The sequence below is a fragment of the Lycorma delicatula genome, chromosome 2 (genome assembly GCF_047948215.1).
Source record: "Lycorma delicatula isolate Av1 chromosome 2, ASM4794821v1, whole genome shotgun sequence".
Lineage (NCBI taxonomy): Eukaryota > Metazoa > Arthropoda > Insecta > Hemiptera > Fulgoridae > Lycorma > Lycorma delicatula.
In genome coordinates this window covers 233,033,902-233,039,918 of record NC_134456.1, presented here as the reverse complement: position 1 = coordinate 233,039,918, position 6,017 = coordinate 233,033,902, and the positions used below count along the sequence as shown (strand labels likewise).

General features: G+C 35.8%; 1 protein-coding gene across 1 annotated transcript in view; it reads right to left on the bottom strand.

Annotated features, from left to right (window-relative positions):
• Positions 1-229: 229 nt before the first annotated feature.
• The window catches only part of LOC142320388 (uncharacterized), a 31,230-nt gene continuing 25,442 nt past the window's right edge, over positions 230-6,017 (bottom strand). The window contains exon 7 of the mRNA XM_075358094.1: positions 230-255. The gene's annotated coding sequence lies outside the window, so the exon portion shown is untranslated. The remainder of the gene's footprint in view (positions 256-6,017) is intronic.

Genomic DNA, 6,017 nt, shown 5'->3' with positions numbered 1-6,017 from the left:
TCATCGCCGGTTGTTATTATTAAAACAGTAATATAACTCCAAAATAATAAGCTATACAAGGTGTAAACGTAATATTAATAAAAATTTACTAAAACAAGCCAACAAAGCAAAATAAAACCCAAATCTAATATCACAGACAAAGTTGATAAAATATTAAAGATAAAATAATAGAATAAAGAAAATATAAAAACTTACCTAACTCTGACGGGTTGTGCAAAAATCCCCACCCCGGATAGTAAAATTAAACACATAGAGCTAAAAAATCAAATCGAAAATAAAGGTTAAAATTATTAAAAAACTCTCCTAACAGAAAAACATATATAAGTATATTTGCAGTAACCCAGTACTATGCAAAAAGAGAAACATTCACTCCAAAACCCTGCCATCATTTCCCAAGACATCACGAATGCTGCTGGGTATATTAAACTGACGACGCAATGCCGCATAACATACGCAGTCCACAAGAATGTGGTGCACAGTCATGCGGCAGTTGCATCGTGTGCACAGGGGTGGGTCTCCTCCTGACATTAGATATTCGTGTGTGATCCTAGTATGCCCCAACCGAAACCGGCAGAGGACCACTTCCTCACGACGAGAGTTCCTGCAAGAGGAGCCCCACAGCAACACTGAGTCTTTAATCCGTCGAAGTTTACCATCAACGGCAGCCGTCCACCCACTTTGCCACCTTGCTCGCAGTGATTGTTTCATATGATTGATAAAATCAAAGGTAGTAACGCGGGTGGTGAAAGAGGGTGAATACACGCATCTTTCGCAGCAGAATCTGCCCTCACATTACCAAGAATCCCAACGTGGCTAGGGATCCAGCAAAAACCTATCCCCTTGTTTCGTTTTTCTAACTCAGTGATTTTATCATAAATGCCAACAACAACAGGATGTCCGGAATAAAGGTTTTCCAACGCCTGGAGAGCATTGTACGAGTCACTGCAAATAAGAATGTTCCTATATTTAGGGCCAACGATACTTAGAGCCCTATCCACAGCAAGTAGTTCCACGGTGAACACACTCGTAATACCGGGTAGGCCAAACATATAAGTCTGTTCATTGAAAACAAAAGCACAACCAACGTTACCGTCATCATGCTTCGACCCATCAGTGTACACCACCACGTCTGGGTTCGACTTGGTGAGGAGAAACTGGAACACCTGCTGGTAAACAATAGGTGGCATTGATCGTTTATCATACGTTGTAAGATCAAATGTAAAATTTACATGGTTTATTCTCCATGGGGGATTCGAGCACGGACATGATGGAAAGAACGAGGGAATGCCAACATTCATACGCTGCAGCAGACGTCGTGTACGGACACCCACAGGCACAGTACAACGTGGATGGTCCTCATACTTCCTCAAATTAGGATTCTTAAGAACCGGGTCAAAAGCTAGGTGATTTGGCTGTCCGCTGAGAGGGGCAAAATAAGATAACAAAAGCTGGTCTCGTCTATCCCAAAGCGATGGCTCGCCACTGTCTACAAGTAAGCTTGCGATAGGGCTCGATCTAAACGCACCTGTAGCAAGCCGAAGAAAAGCATGACGCACACCGTCCAGCATCTTAAGTACGGTTTGATGAGCTGAAAAATAGGCAACACAACCATAATCCAAACGGGAACGAACAAGGGAGTAGTAAAAACGTAACATACACGACCGATCGGCCCCCCAGTTGGTGTTACTTAGAACCCGCATCATATCCAAAAGTTTGGAACACTTTGTCCTCAAATCCCTCATATGTGTGACCCAAGTAAGACGGCTATCAAAAAGCAAACCCAGAAACCTGACGTAAGTAGAGACAGCAATAAGCTCCCTGTTCAGAAAAACCCGCGGATTAGAAGGGTTCCGTAGCCGAGAAAAGACCACACATTTCGTCTTGTCAGGTGAAAATGTGAAACCAGTAGTCCCTGACCAAGCCTCAAGGCGAAATATAGTGTTCTGCATCAGTCGCTCCACAGTGGGCGTAGAGCGGCTAGCAACGTAAATAACAAAATCATCAACGAAAAGACAACAAGAGACAGGAGCCTGTACACAATTGGTAATGCTGTTTATAGCCACAGAAAACAAGGTGGCACTTAATACACTACCTTGCGGTACCCCATTTTCTGAGACGACACTGTCTGAAAGCGAATCGTCAACACGAACACGAAATGTCTGGTGATTCAAGAATACCCAGATAAAAGCAAGCATGTTGCCAGTGATCCCCCACCTCCTAAGGGTGTTAAGAATGTCACGTCGCCAGGCCGTTTCATACGCCTTTTTTATATCGAAAAAGATAGCAACGAGGTGTTGGCGGTTCAGGAAGGCGTTTTGTATGGCTGTCTCCATCGACACCAAATGGTCAATGGAAGATCTCCCATGTCAGAAACCACACTGTTCCGAAGAAAGGAAGCCATGTTTCTCTAAGTACCACACAAGCCTGCGGTTCACCATCCTTTCCATTACTTTACACAACACGCTTGTTAAAGAAATAGGGCGGTAGCTTAAGGGATCGGTTTTCTCTTTGCCAGGCTTTAATACCGGTATAATAAATGCCAACGACCAGTCGGGCGGAAAGACTTGTCCGGAGAATAAACCATTGTAAATACTCAAAGATGTTGTAGTGCTGAGTCAGGAAGGTGCGAAAGCATACAAAGGCGAACGTTGTCCGGTCCAGGGGAAGTTTCACATGAGTTCCTAAGTGCGTGCAACAATTTTTTAAGTAAGAATGGAGCGTTCAATTCACCAACCGAAACACCAATATTCAACTCCAATACTTCCATCTGTGCTTTGTACCTCTGAAAGTCGTTACTATACGACGAGGTGAGAGAAACCCGATCGGAAAGATTTCGCTAAAGTATTTGCTACAGCCGAAGATGACGTAAGGAGTCCTCCCTCATCGACAAGACCGAGAATAGATTGCCCTGGCGACCTGAAAATTGCATGGATTTTTCTCCACACAGTAGATGTTTTTGTTGTAAAAAAAAACTGAAGATGGTTGATGTTTCTTGATTGAGAAACCTGAAATTGTATTAAAAAGAATTGAATTTTTAAAGACATTTAAAAAATTAAAATGTTTGTCATGGATTAGACATGGGTTAATGAAAATCATTAAGAAAAATGAGATATTAAAATTAAAGTAGTCATCAGAAAGGCAGTTGTTTAATAGTATGTCACGCAGTTTTGGTTAAAACAGGGTTCATTAAAGAAAGTATTTGCAGTTAATTCTTCAGATTATCATTCAAAAATGAATAGGGACAGTTTTAAAGAACAGAAGAAGAAGACAAAAACAACAAGAATGCATTCTTTATTCATAACTGTAAAAGGAGCTAAGTTGGCAATTTTTTATCTACTACATTTTAGATGTCCATATTTTTATTACTTACATACACATATATAAATTTCTTTTAAATATGTTGTCTAGTATGCTTTAACTAAAACTAAAATTATTAATGAAGATTCTAAAATAGCAAGCTTAATATAAAGTTTAAAAGACAAAACAATTTTTATATAAATTACTAAATTATATTTAGCTTGCAATTTTGATATATTATTAGTGATTTTTATTAATAATGAAATGTCTATATATATGTTTTTTTCTCTCTTTCTTTTCTTACCTGCAGAAAACCACGGTTAGGTGGATTTGCCCTTTATAAGTAGAAGGTTGATTTTATAATTTTATATAATAATAATTCAATTTGATACAAATGGGAAAATACTTCTAGTGACTAATAAAAAAATGTAAATTAAAAATTCCCAACTTTCACTAAATAAGTTCAAGACAAGTGGAGGAAAAACTTCAATCTAATTTAAAAATTCAATTTCTGTCAAGTTAGACTTAGGGTATCAAAATTTATAACACTTCTGTATGTAAAAAAAAATTGAATGAATTCTTTTTTAAGTTTAATTTACAAGTCATTTAATATGTCAAAAAAAAACTCTCAAGATGTACCCACAATCCCTATTTCCCCATTATCAGAGGTAAACTACGCCTACAAATTCTTCAAACCTGCAAAGAAGTCTGATAATTGTAAACAAGTAATGAACACAAATTCTTTTGTTCAATATGTTGATTATATGCTCACATCCTTTTTTTATTTCTCCCAGAAACACAACTATGGAGATAATTGCTTTTGTCAAATTAAAGCAAAAACAAAAGTAACAATACAAAGATTTCGCATTTAAACTACATGTAAGTTGATGAAATAAAGGAAAATCTAGAAATCTGCAATAAAAATTATGAGCTAATAAATAAAATGTGTATTTAAAATTGTTGAACTTTCACTTAAGTGTGTATTATCTCACTCTTCCAAGTAATTATAATTTAAATAAAAACTTTTCCTGATCTGCATTAATAACGAATAAGTCATATTGAATAAGTATGAATTACTGAAATTCTGAGTAAAAAAAAAAAAGGTTTCCTTTTAGCCTCCACTGATGACTGATGTCTAGAAATCTTTAACATTTACATTGCATTACATATCTGTGGACGATGAATGCAACTGAATTTATAAATTAAGGCACCTAAACAATAATAAATAACATTACATATATAAATATATATATATTACTATTACGTGATATATATATATGTTACTATTAAGTGATTTGTAAAATATGAGTAGCAAAACCTATTATATTAAAAATGTATTAGTGCTGTTACTTATAAGAAGTTGTTCGTTATATCATACTTAACCAAACAATGCAATCTAGGAAAGATTTATTTTTAAAATAAAAACAATTTAATTCATATATCAAATGTTAAAATTTAATAAGTACAATGCAACACAATTTAAAGAATTTGGGTAATGAAAAATATAACTGTAATCACTAATTCTATCATTTCCCACAACAGTAACTGTATGTTTATTCAAATAATAGTAAACATACATCAACTGATTCATATATAACCAGTGCAAGTAATCAAAAACAAATAACTCTTAATATGTACGTATTTAATAATTATTTTTTATATATTTGCAAAGGTTGTTCTAAAAATAATGCACAGATCATCAGGATTCAAATAAAATTTAATTGTATACTGAACTAAGTTTACAGCCCTGTAATATAATTTCTCACCATGTGTAAACATACTTGCCAATGAGGTGGCAGATTTTGGATTCCTGTCAAAAAACATTCTTCGTTGAAGTAGAATTTCCTGTCATGGCAGCTAACTCTTTTTCAAACTGCTGTAAACAAATCTTGGAGTGGTTCTTTTGGGTTTGTTAAAACTGAAGTCCAACTGACTCAAATGAGGGCTGTATAGTGGATGACAACATGTTTCCTAAGCATAAATGATGAAAATACCAACAAGAGAACTCAAAATACATTGGTGTGCATTATCATGCAAAATTTGTACACAACTGCTGATTTTTTTTTTTTGGATACAGTTTTTAATCTTTCATTTGCAAAACCTTCCAAATGACATTTCTGTGTAAGAAGCAGTCACACTAACCCTTCACTTGGATTATGTTCATAACAATAACAACACCCTCTTTATCATAAACAAACATCCTTATTTTTTATGGCATGTGATGACATTTCTTTCGTCTCAGAGAATACTGACACTTCTAAGCACTGCTTTGTGACTTCAGTTCAGGTTCAAAATCACATATCTATGTTTCACCAACAAAAATTATTCTATTCAAGAACTGCTTCCTTTAAAGAACAGTACATGCTTGTTAAAAGTGTTTGCTATTTTAAGAACTGGTACCCATTGCACTGCAACCTTTTTTGTGCAAATGTTTTGTTAAAATGCGGTGTACCATAGTTTTTTCAATTTCCTTCACCATCATGTGACAGTCTTTGCCCCGAACACCATTCCAACAGTAGTGATGCTTCAGTTGTCTACAGCAGTAGTGATGCTTCAGTTGTCTACAGCAGTAGATGGTCATCGAGAGCGTGGTCATCTGCAGTACTTCTTCTGCCCTCTTTACACTTTTTATGCTAATGCTGTACGGTGGTATGATCTACATTATCATTACTACACACTTCCTGTAACAAATGATCAATTATTGGCATAATATTTTCTCT